Source organism: Camellia sinensis, chromosome 4 (genome assembly GCF_055761805.1).
Source record: "Camellia sinensis isolate YWXY chromosome 4, ASM5576180v1, whole genome shotgun sequence".
NCBI classification, from domain to species: Eukaryota; Viridiplantae; Streptophyta; class Magnoliopsida; order Ericales; family Theaceae; genus Camellia; species Camellia sinensis.
Genome location: NC_138964.1, coordinates 164,077,294 through 164,089,916, shown reverse-complemented (window position 1 = coordinate 164,089,916; position 12,623 = coordinate 164,077,294).

The following is a 12,623-nucleotide window of genomic DNA, read 5'->3' as shown; positions in this document are numbered from 1 at the left end:
AACAGCTATTATCTTATCTGCAATTTTGGAAACATCAGAAAGATTATTATCTTAATACACCAGTAGATTTTTATACTCAGCCGTATATATCTGCATGTATATCAGAGTGTGATCAGCGTATAGCTGTGCTTCAGACTCTGATTAACGAACAGATAGTGGCGTGGGCGGCCAGAAGGCCTCCACCACAACAGTAAATTTATGAGATCATATATGTTGTAATTTATTTTGTTTATACATGTATTATGTGCATAATTATTCCTGGGTTTGTGCTAATGTAAGGTTAATTAAATGTTAGGGTTAGTGGAACGTCACCCAAGTCGCGTAAGGTAGGTCGTATAGCAGGGATTGCGTGTAGACCATTTACCTGTAAGTCGTTGACAGACGTGCTAGCCAAAACCTTTAGTGAGCACCTTAGTTGGTATCAGAGCTGTGTCCTTAAGACCATTAATTCGTATTCTGATCAAGTCTAGTGTTCGACACTGTGTCCTTAAGACAGATTCGTCCTCTCCACGGTGCTTTCAGAATACGGACGTCTATCTCCCAGGATAAAATGATCAATTAACGAATAAATGCAGCATTACAATTTATTCGAACAATGAACACACTAAGTGTTTATACTCTTTCTTAGACGGAAAATAATGCAGCAAAAATGCAGAGAAGGCAGACAATATTTAGGATGAAATTATTGAATGAAACATCAAATGAGGGCTGCCTATTTATAGATGGATTGGTGCCTACTGGTTTTGAATTAAACAGGTACAAACCTATTTTGAACAGGTATGAAACCTGTTTGGTTTTGAATGAAAATATTTAAATCTGTTGGGTTCAAAATTCAAACAGATAAAACTGTTTTGCACAGATTTAAATTTGTCCAGGTTTTCTGAATTTTAAACAAATTCAATTCTGTTCGGGTGGGAGAAAAACGGACCCAATTTTGAATTGGACAAATTTTATTTTACCAAAAAATAAAATTGAATTCAAATGTTTTTGCCCCAAAAAGATTAGTATTGGGTCGAACAAGCCCAACCCAACCTCATACTACGTACCCAAGCCCAAGCCCAGGCCCAGCCCGCGACCGACCGGACGGCCGGCGGCGGCGCGCGCGTATGGTTATTTTTGGGTCCAATGAGTCTAGCCCATTTTGTCTATAACCTCCCTCTCTACAAACTTGGGTACCCCTTGGGGCACACCTCAAGTTCCAATCTCATGCCTTATAAACCCGTTCAAAACTTCCCACCAAATCAATGTAGGACAAGCCATTTTTCAAATCTTTAAGGATTTTCCACCAAAATTCCATTTCCATGGAGCACACTTTGGCTTCAACTTCCCATTCACTCGATAATGGTTTTGAGCAACCAAATATACCACGTGAATCACAACGCAGCATAGAACGCGTTACCACTTAGACCCGCCAACTTTGGTGTACGGGTCCCACCTAAATAATTGACCAAAGTTAGGGAAAAATTCTGTTTTCCAGAATTTTTCCTAACCATTTCTAATAATCCCCTACATGAATGGAATTTGATGATAACGGAAATGCAACAATATGCAGAATTTATTGAAAGAGTATAAGTCGAAAATATCTTGCATTAGGATAGGTAGCTTTCGGCCTTGAACCTTCCCTAGTGATAACCTATCAAACTTACTAGCTAACCAATGGACGCGATGCCTTGAATTATTCAGCCGTTTGTGTAAGCCAAGACAATAGATTTCATACAAAATATCTTCTAACACATTGTGGTTCTCACTATTGTGTTCATTTTGGCCTTGAACGCTCATGGTTTTCATGAATGTTTCTAGAGAATTTAGTCTATTTCATTCTCATAAAACCGGCCCCAGTTCGACACTCATATAGGTGATTCTTATTGTGAGTATCTCTTTATACTCGTCTTGATTTTTATGCCTAAATCAAGATATAAGTAATCATTAAAAGCAAAGCTTATCCTTATATCCCTGCATGCAACATATGTTGCAGCTATCATTCTCACCATAGGAATGGGTAGGGAAATTTTAATCCCTTGATGATTTCTTGCGAGCCACACATAACTTAGTTGTCCCTTTGAACTTAGTTCTTGGGATCTTCAGTCATGTAAGTGGGATACCATTATGATGACTCTTATATAATATGCTTTAATCCCATTCCCTTCGATGAACTACACACTAGCTCTTTTGTCAAATCTTTTGTTAATAGATCCGCAATATTCTCTTTAGATTTTATATAATCTATTGAGATTATTTCATTTGACAACAATTGCCTTACGGTATTATGTCGATGACGAATATGTCGTGACTTACCGTTATAATATGATTTTGTGCCCTGCCTATTGCAGATTGACTATCACAATGAATGCAAATAACTGGCACAGGTTTAGGCCACATCGGAATGTCTTCTAAGAAATGACGAAGCCATTCTGCTTTTTCTCCTGCTTTATCTAAAGCAATGAACTCGGATTCCATTGTGGATCATGCAATGCATGTTTGTTTCGTGGATTTCCAAGAAACAGCAGCGCCTCCCAGAGTAAAGACATATCCACTAGTAGATTTTGAATCTTTAGTATCTGATATCCAATTGGCATCACAATAACCTTCAAGTACTGCTGGATATCGAGTAAAGCTCAAACTATGATCACAAGTAAATCTTAGTTATCTACGAACCCGAATGATCGCTTTCCAACGGTCTTCTCCGGGATTACTAGTGTACTTACTCAATTTACTGACTGCATAAGCTATGTCAGGACTAGTACAATTCATTAAGTATATTAGGCTTCCAATGATTTGAGAGTATTTTAACCAAGACACTGCATCACCTTTATTTTTCGATAAATAAAGGCTGATGTTTACAGGTGTTCTAGCTACATTCATATCATCCTTGATAAATTTATCAAGAATTTTCTCATTATAATGTGATTGAGATAATGCATATTCGTTAGATGTTTTAGTAATTTTCATTCCTAATATAACATCTGCGACCCCCATATCTTTCATAACAAAAATCTTTTGTTAAGTATTTGCTTAGTTGATTTGATCATATTTTGACTGCTTCCAATGATAAGCATGTCATCCACATAAAGACAAACTATGACATATCCTTGGTTAGTATTTTTAACATAGACACACCTGTCACATTCGTTTATCTTAAACCCATTAGTAAGCATAGCATGATCAATTTTTTCATGCCATTGCTTAGGTGCTTGTTTTAATCCATAAAGTGATTTTACAAGCCGACAAACTTTATTTTCTTACCCCGGTACTACAAACCTTTCGGGTTGCTCCATATAAATCTCTTCATTTAGATCACCATTTAAGAAAGCTGTCTTAACATCCATTTGATGTATTTTTAAATTAAACAACGCTGCTATAGCAATAAGCATGCGAATGGATGTTATTCTTGTCACAGGGGAATATGTGTCAAAATAGTCTATACCTTCCTTTTTTATGTAACCTTTTACTAAAAGTCGTGCTTTATACTTGTCTATTGAACCATATGCTTTCATTTTTCTCTTGAATATCCACTTATATCTAAGAGGTTAGAACCAGGTGGAAGATCCACCAATTCCCAAGTATGATTTTGCATAATGGATTTAATTTCATTATTAACAGCCTCTTTCCACAAAGGTGCTTCAGGACCTGTCATTGCTTCCCCAAAGCTTTGAGGTTCATTTTCTAACAGGTATGTCAGAAAATTTGGACCAAAGGATTTTGATGTTCTCGCTCTCTTACTTCGTCTTGGTTCTTCATCACTTAAATCTTGTTGGTTGAGACCATTACTAGTCTCTTGTGTTTGATTGTCATTAGTCTCTTGTCTTTGTGTACAATCATAAGTTCTTTTCTGTGAAATTAATTCCTGTCATTTCTTGTAAGGAAAAATATGTTCAAAACACACAGCATTCCTTGACTCTATAATAGTGTTCACATTTATATTAGGTATTTCTGATTTATAAGTCAGAAACCGATATGAACTACTATTCTGAGCATAACCAATAAACACACAATTTACTGTTTTTGGTCCAATCTTAGTCTTTTTAGGAACAGAAACTTCAACTTTTTCCAAACACCCTCACACTTTTAAGTATTTGTAGGAAGGTGGTCAATCTTTCCACAATTCATAAGGAGTGCTGTTGGTTTTCTTGTGGGGTATTCTGTTAAGAACGTAATTAGCAGACAATATTGCTTCCCCCCACAAGTTCTGTGGTAAGCCTGAACTTAGTAACATGACATTCATCATTTCTTTTAGGGTTCTATTCTTCCTTTCAGTAATTCCATTTTGCTGAGGAGAATAGGGTGCTATAGTTTGGTGAATAATGCCATGTTGTGCACAAAATTCATTTAATGGTGCAACATATTTACCACCTCTATCACTTCTAACCATTTTAATGGTTTTTCCAAGTTGATTTTCAACTTCTGTTTTGTAGAGTTTAAACATTTCTAAGGTTTCATCTTTGCTTCTAAGTAAGTATACATAACAATATCTTGTACAATCATCGATAAATGTTATGAAATACTTTTTGCCGCCTCTAGTTTGAACAAATTTAAGATCACATACATCAGTATGAATTAATTCTAGAGATTCGGTTTTCCTTTCAATCAATTTAAATAGAGCCTTAGTTAGTTTCACTTTTGCACAAATTTTACATTTGTGATTAGGATCAATTTCAAACTTTGGTATATAATCCAAACTAATAATCTACGCAAAGCATCAAAATTCACATGTCCTAATCTACCATGCCATAAATTTGACTCAAGAATATAAGCAAAAGATGTGTTATTTTTATTCATAGCAACTTTTGGTATAACTGTCATTACATTGAATTTAAAGAGAGCATCACTTATGTATCCCTTACCAACATATATACCACTCTTTGATAATACATATTTATTAGACTCAAATACAAGCCTAAAACCATTTTTACTTAACAAAGAGCCAGAAACCAAATTCTTCCGGATGTCAGGTACATGCAGTACGTTGTTGAGGGTCAGTTCCTTCCCTGATGTCATCTTCAAGATCACCTTTCCTTATCCAGCCACAGTAGAAGTATAAGAATTTCCCATGAAAAGTTGTTTACCATTTGCAGTCTCATTCTCATTGTAGGTAGTGAACATCTTCTTATCCGCACAAATATGATGAGTTGCCCCAGCGTCAACCCACCATTCCTTGGGATTTCCAACCAAATTAGCCTCAGACACCATAGCAGAGAGATTGATGTCATTTACCCCGTCAGAGATGTAATTTAATTTTGTCACATTGGCTTGATTGGTGATCTTCTCGCTTGTACTTCTATGATCCTTCTTAGGGCGGCGGCAATCAGAAGCTCGATGTCCAGTCTTGCCACAGTTATAGCATTTTTCGTTGAACTTCTTGTTGCCATTGCTGTCACCTTGTTTAGGATTATCTTCAGTAAATTTCCTCTTTTTGTTATGTGGTTTGTGAACTTGTTCAACCACATTAGCCTTGGACTTAATGGGATTTTTTCTATTCCTCTTTTCAACCTTTCGGTTATCTTTCTCAATTCTCAACCTCACAATCAATTCATCCATGGTCATCTCCTTGTGTTTATGTTTTAAATAATTTTTGAAATCTTTCCAAACCGGTGGTAACTTTTCCACTAGAGCAGTGACTTGGAAAAACTCGCTAAGAGACATACCTTCTGAATGAATATCATGCAAAATTATTTGAAAATTTTGAACTGGAGAAATTACCATTTGGAAGTCTACCATAACAAAATTTAAAAATTTACCAACAACAAATTTCTTTGTGCCGGCATCGTCTGTCTTGTATTTCTTCTCCAAAGAATCCCACAATTCTTTTGCTGACTTCAGAGGGCTGTAAACATTATATATCATATTATCAAGGCCATTGAGGATGTAGTTTATGCATAGGAAATCTGAATGTTTCCAAGCATCTACAGCGGCAACAACTTGCCGATCACTTTCACCCTCTTTAAGTGCTGGAGCCTTTTCACGGAGAAACTGGGCCAAATTTAGAGTTGTAAGATAAAACAACATCTCCTGCTGCCATCTTTTAAACTCAATACCGTTAATTTTTTTTGATTTTTCTCCATGATTTATTGGTACTTGAACATGGTTCTGGATAGGGACCGGTGTTGGTATAACAATTGGAGTACCACTTTCAGTTGCAGTAGCCATAATATCTGATTACAAAAATAAAAAAAAACCAAAACACAAATTAATTTTATTTTCCTTGTTATTAAAACTAGAAAATTAAAATATCACAATAATTTTCTGTAACACCAAATAATATTCTGCAATTGTTAATGACACCAGTATATTATTACTAGTTGTCAAAGAAAATAGACAGTATATTACTACTATCTGTCAAATAGCTTATAATTACTATTTGTATTTTCTAACGAGAATATCACTTTGTGAAAACAAAGAAAATTAAATACAATGAAGACACAAAAAATTATTCTTTTTTAAAATTGTAGGACAATCTTCACTGTATTTGGAAAAATAAATTCTGTTGTATACTTAACAACAAACAGAATACAGAAGAAATAAAGAAAATGAGAGAAGTTGTTTGATTACAAAAATCAAACCAGTAAAATAAAATAAAATAAATAAAACAGATTTTTATTTTGTTACCAAAATCTGATTTAAATATATAAATAAAATCAGAAAATAAATAGACAACTTACTTGATTAATTTCTTGAATAATATTCTGATCAAGTCTGGTGTTCGACACTGTGTCCTTAAGACAGATTCGTCCTCTCCACAGTACTTTCAGAATACGAACGTCTATCTCCCAAGATAAAATGATCTATCAACGAACAAATGCAGCACTACAATTTATTCGAACAACGAACACACTAAGCGTTTATACTTTTTCTTAGAAGGAAAATAATGCAGCAAAAATGCAGAGAAGGCAGACAATATTTAGGACGAAATTATTGACTGAAACATCAAATGAGGGCTGCCTATTTATAGATGGATTGGTGGCTGTTGGTTTTGAATTAAACAGGTGCAAACTTGTTTTGAACAGGTATGAAACCTGTTTGGTTTTGAATGAACATATTTAAATCTGTTGGGTTCAAAATTCAAACAGATAAAACTGTTTTGCATAGATTTAAATCTGTTCGGATTTTCTGAATTTTAAACAGATTCAATTCTGTTCGGGTGGGAGAAAAACAGACCCAATTTTGAATTCAAAATATTGGAATTTAAATTAGACAAATTTTATTTTACCAAAAAATAAAATTAAATTCAAATGTTTTTGGTTCAAAAAGATTAGTATTGGGCTGGACAAGCCCAACCCAACTTCACACCACGCACCCAAGCCCAGACAGACGGCCGCGCGCGTGGTTATTTTTGGGTCCAATGGGTCTAGCCCATTTTGTCCATAACCTCCCTCTCTACAAAACTTGGGTACCCCTTGGGGCATATCCTAAGTTCCAATCCTATGCTTTATAAACCTATTCATGCAAAATTATTTGAAAATTTTGAACTTGAAAAATTACCATTTGGGAGTCTACCATAACAAAATCTAAAAATTTACTGACAACAAATTTCTTTGTGCCGGCATCGTCGGTCTTGTATTTCTTCTCCAAAGAATCCCACAATTCTTTTGCTGACTTCAGAGGGCTGTAAACATTATACATCATGTTGTCAAGGCCATTGAGGATGTAGTTTATGTATAGGAAATCTGAATGTTTCCAAGCATCTACAGCGGTAACAACTTGCCGATCACTTTCACCCTCTTTAAGTGCTGGAGCCTTTTCACGGAGAAACTGTGTCAAATTCAAAGTTGTAAGATAAAACAACATTTTCTGCTGCCATCTTTTAAACTCAATACCGTTAAATTTTTTCGATTTTTCTCCATGATTTATTGGTACTTGAACATGGTTCTGGATAGGGACCGTGTTGGTATAACAATTGGAGTACCACTTCCAGTTGCAGTAGCCATAATATCTGATTACAAAAATAAAAAAAAAACCAAAACACAAATTAATTTTATTTTCCTTGTTATTAAAACTAGAAAAATAAAATACCATAGTAATTTTTTGTAACACCAAATAATATTCTGCAATTGTTAATGACACCAGTATATTACTACTAGTTGTCAAAGAAAATAGACAGTATATTACTACTATCTGTCAAATAGCTTATAATTACTATTTGTATTTTCTAACCAGAATATCACTTTGTGAAAACAAAGAAAATTAAATACAATGAAGACACAAAAAATTTTTCTTTTTTAAAATTATAGGACAATCTTCACTGTATTTGGAAAAATAAATTCTGTTGTATACTTAACAACAAACAGAATACAGAAGAAATAAAGGAAATGAGAGAATTTGTTTGATTACAAAAATCAAACCAGTAAAATAAAATAAAATAAATAAAACAGATTTTTATTTTGTTACCAAAATCTGATTTAAATATATAAATAAAATCAGAAAATAAATAGACAACTTACTTGATTAATTTCTTGAATAATATTCTGATCAAGTCTGGTGTTCGACACTGTGTCCTTAAGACAGATTCGTCCTCCCCACGGTACTTTCAGAATACGGACGTCTATCTCCCAAGATAAAATGATTTATCAACGAACAAATGCAGCACTACAATTTATTCAAACAACGAATACACTAAGTGTTTATACTTTTTCTTAGAAGGAAAATTGAGAGGGTAATTTTTGTAAAAATTGGGCCGAGCAGGAAGATGGTCATTATGGCCCACAATACGACGGGTTGAGTATAAAGGCCGTAAAGTTACTCCGGCCCAAGAGAGGCAAAAAATTACTCCAGCCCGAGAGAAATGTAAAGTTACTCCGGTCCTGAAGCGACTTGGAGTTAGGCCGGTCTCAGAGTTAGTCCGGTCATGGCGTATTGTGGTTAGAACAGTCAGAACCTTGCTACTCGGTAGCTCGGTCTAAGCATACCATGGTTTGTACATGAGAGCACCGAGATAAGGAGGAGTAAAAGGAAGAACCGAACTAAGGATAGTTCGGCCTACTCTGCGGCTCAGCATAGCCATGATTACTTCGGTCAAGTTGGAGTTCGGCCATGGTAAAAACCATCTCACTTGGTTTAAGCAGTGAGGGGGGTGTTAAAGGATAAGCATTATCTCTCAGGAGTATGAATCTTAGGAGGACTCTGCATGGAGGAGTAGAAGTTCTACTAGGATTGTGCCACACGAAACCTATAAAAGCTCACAAACATCACCTTTGGAGAGGTAACACACAATTTTGCTTTCTGAACACACAGAGCTTTTGTCTATTTGTCAAGCTTACTGACTTAGGCATTGGAGAGGTTTCCGGCACACACCCGCCGGCTAGCTCACGTTTGTGTTTTCAGGTGGTAAAGCGACGACATACGGAGGAGTGCAGACTTGATCAACAAGATTATACGAGAAGGTTTATTTCTTTCCCGTACAATTGGCGCCGTTTGTGGGAATTGCAGACAGAACAAAACCTCTTGACTAAAGCTTCTCCTCTTTACAAACAATGGCGCACATTGAAGAATTGCCACATTCCGCTATCGACGGGCAAACTCCAGATGGGGGAGTAAGACGTGAAGGATTACCTTCTATCCCTCCCATGGCAGATTTGGAGCCCTAACGGCATAACCCCAGGAGAGATACTAGGGGAAGACGGACTCACAGCCCCTGTCAATCTCGCTCGCAAAGTCCTGACAGGCAAAGACGGAGGATTGATCCTCAAGCTCTGGAAGACCGCGTGAAGGAGCAAGATGAATTAATAAGGAAGATGGTGGCGGACATGGAGGCCTTAAAGCGCCAGATGAAGAGAAAAGAAGTGGCGACAAGAGAGGGGCGAAAAAACAAGACGCCCCCTCGCCACTCAGAAAATCGTAGTAGGAATACCACACCCTCGCAAGGAGAGAGCAGAAGCCTCAGGACAGGCGATACTCAATCCAGGTCTTCCAGAACTCGCCACTATAGGTCTGAGAGGACGAGATCTGAAAGATCATACACTGAAGGAAGCACGTATTGGCCCTCACATACGCACCAAACCAGATCTAGACAGACGGAGTTACCCAGATCATCCGACTTACGAACCGTGCTCGAAGAAAAGGCACGATGCAAGGAGGATACCAGGTCACGGGATCCACACAGAGTTTCTGCCTTACAGCGGTTGGCTCCTCGGACGCATGGAAGCGTCGAGGTTGGAATGCCAATACCGCGCCTTGCCTACGAACCAACGGACAAAGCATTAGCAAGGCTGCAGACTTCGCCATGTGTTCCGGCGATTGAAAACGCGCCCCTACCAACAGGCTTCCTTCAGCCCAAATTCACTACATATGAAGGGAAGACGGATCCCTACTCACACTTGAGCCACTTTCGCCAGGTCATGGCTGTATACAGGCGAAACGAGGCCTTAATGTGCATACTCTTCCCATCCAGCCTTGGCGACCTAGGCTTGACTTGGTTCGAGAAACTTCCAGAGGGCAGCATAGCCTCTTGGGCGCAATTGGCAGAGGCGTTCATAACAAGGTTCCGAACAAACACTAAAATCCCGGTGGAAATTGACCAGCTACTCTCCATCGACATGGGCGATAAAGAGACCCTTAGATCCTACAATAGTCGCTACTGGGAGACATTCAATCAGATTGGGGACTGCCCCACCAATCTCGCCATTGCACAATATAAAAGAGGCCTTCCAGTCGGGAACAGACTAGGGGACTCAATCACCATGACGCCACCCCTCACCATGGAAGCCCTGATGGAAAGAGTGCATCAGCACATCAAGGTAGAAGAGGATGGTGCACGAGCCAAAGCAAAATCTGGGGCGACCACAGTACCAGAAAAGAAGACCTCAGCAAAGGTTAATACGGTAGATCGACCGAACAGAAACGGACGTGGCAGACGAGATAACGAAGAAGACCCGGATAAAAGATGGTTGAGATTCCGCACTGCCATAACCACGGTGTTCAAGAAACCGATATATCGGATTCTGAGCGAAATAAGAGATGAGCCTTTCGTCAAGTGGCCAGCCAAGCTAGGAGAAGCACAGAAAGACTATGACGAAAGATCGCGGTGCACCTTCCATAAAGAAAAGGGGCACCGCATTGAGAATTGCACACCATTGAGACAGCACCTGGAGGAGTTGGTGGCGGCAGGTCACTTGGATAAATACATTGAAGGAGGAATGCAACCAGTCCCCCAGGACCATAATAACCCCAATGGGATGCTAATCGACGCCCCGCCTCAAGGCATTATCAATGTGATTCATGGAGTCTTTGAGCCTGAGCGTGTATGCGAGCTTAGAGGATCAATCAAAAAGGCTAAACACTTAAGAGAGGTGCTAAGTGCCCAACCTGCCACCAAGAAGGGGAAGACAGAGGCAACAAACGTCATGTCCTTTTCGGATAAAGACTTAGAACGGATATATTGCCCTCACAATGACGCCCTGGTCGTCACTCTCCGAGTCAAGAATTTTGACGTCAAGCGGATTCTGATTGACCAGGGTAGTTCATGTGAAATCATGTACTACAAAACATTTAAACAACTGAAGCTACAAGACAAAGACTTGGCGCCTGCTGTATCTCCCCTAATTGGATTCAACTCCATGCCAGAATAGCCCGTCGGCAAAATAATTTTTCCAGTTAGAGCAGGAAGCGTGACGAAACAAGTGGAGTTCTGGGTATTGAAGGTCCCCTCCACTTACAACATCATCCTGGGCAGAACATGGCTGCACGCCATGCGATTGGTGGCGTCATCCTACCACCAAGTAATGCGGTTCCCTAACGACACCGGTATAATTGAAGAAGTCTATGGAGATCAGATCATGTCGAAGCAATGCTTCGTCACGGTAAATGGCAGCTGCGCTGCCAAAGGATGTAACGCCCTCAAAATAATAACATTAAACCCATCAATGTAAACATGCATTTATATACAGAAGATCCACATTTCCTCAATTCATCAGATTACTTCATTACAAATGTATCACACGTTAACAACAAAAGTAAATGCCCTACAGGCTTACAGCTTTCCAAGTTAACACTTGGTTACAAAAGAGAGTATCGACTCGGTTACACATTAAGCCCTTGGCTTGAATTTACATGTAATACATCAAAAGGAAAATAAGGCAACAAAAGTAAGTTTGCCCCTAGCCTCCCAAGCTATGTCCTCAGAAGTGGCATGCTACCTGTACCTGAAAATGATGTTCCCATATAGGGTGAGCCACAGCCCAGCGGAGATATACTAAACCAACTATGAACAATGATTAAAAGATTAGCAACTGATAGATGGTCGATACTTTCACTTCTACTTATATCTTATTAAAATTCCATGACAATCAAGTTTATATTACAATTCACTTTCCATTTCTTATTCGACTTTGAGTTTGAAAACAAGGCTCAGTACTCTGGCCAAAACATTTGATGAGGTTATAGTTCATCACTAGAACACTTTCGAAATTCATGGTGGATACACATTTTGGTGTTGTATCAATAATACATAAACTACTTCCATACTTCACAAACGATGATGATATACATGTTAGTGCTATATCAATTCAAACAAACTTTTCAATAGATAAGCCTATGAGCTATATCACCACTACAACAGATAAGCATATGAGCTATATCAACACTTCAATAGATAAGCATATGAGCTATATAAATATTCCAATAGATAAGCATAT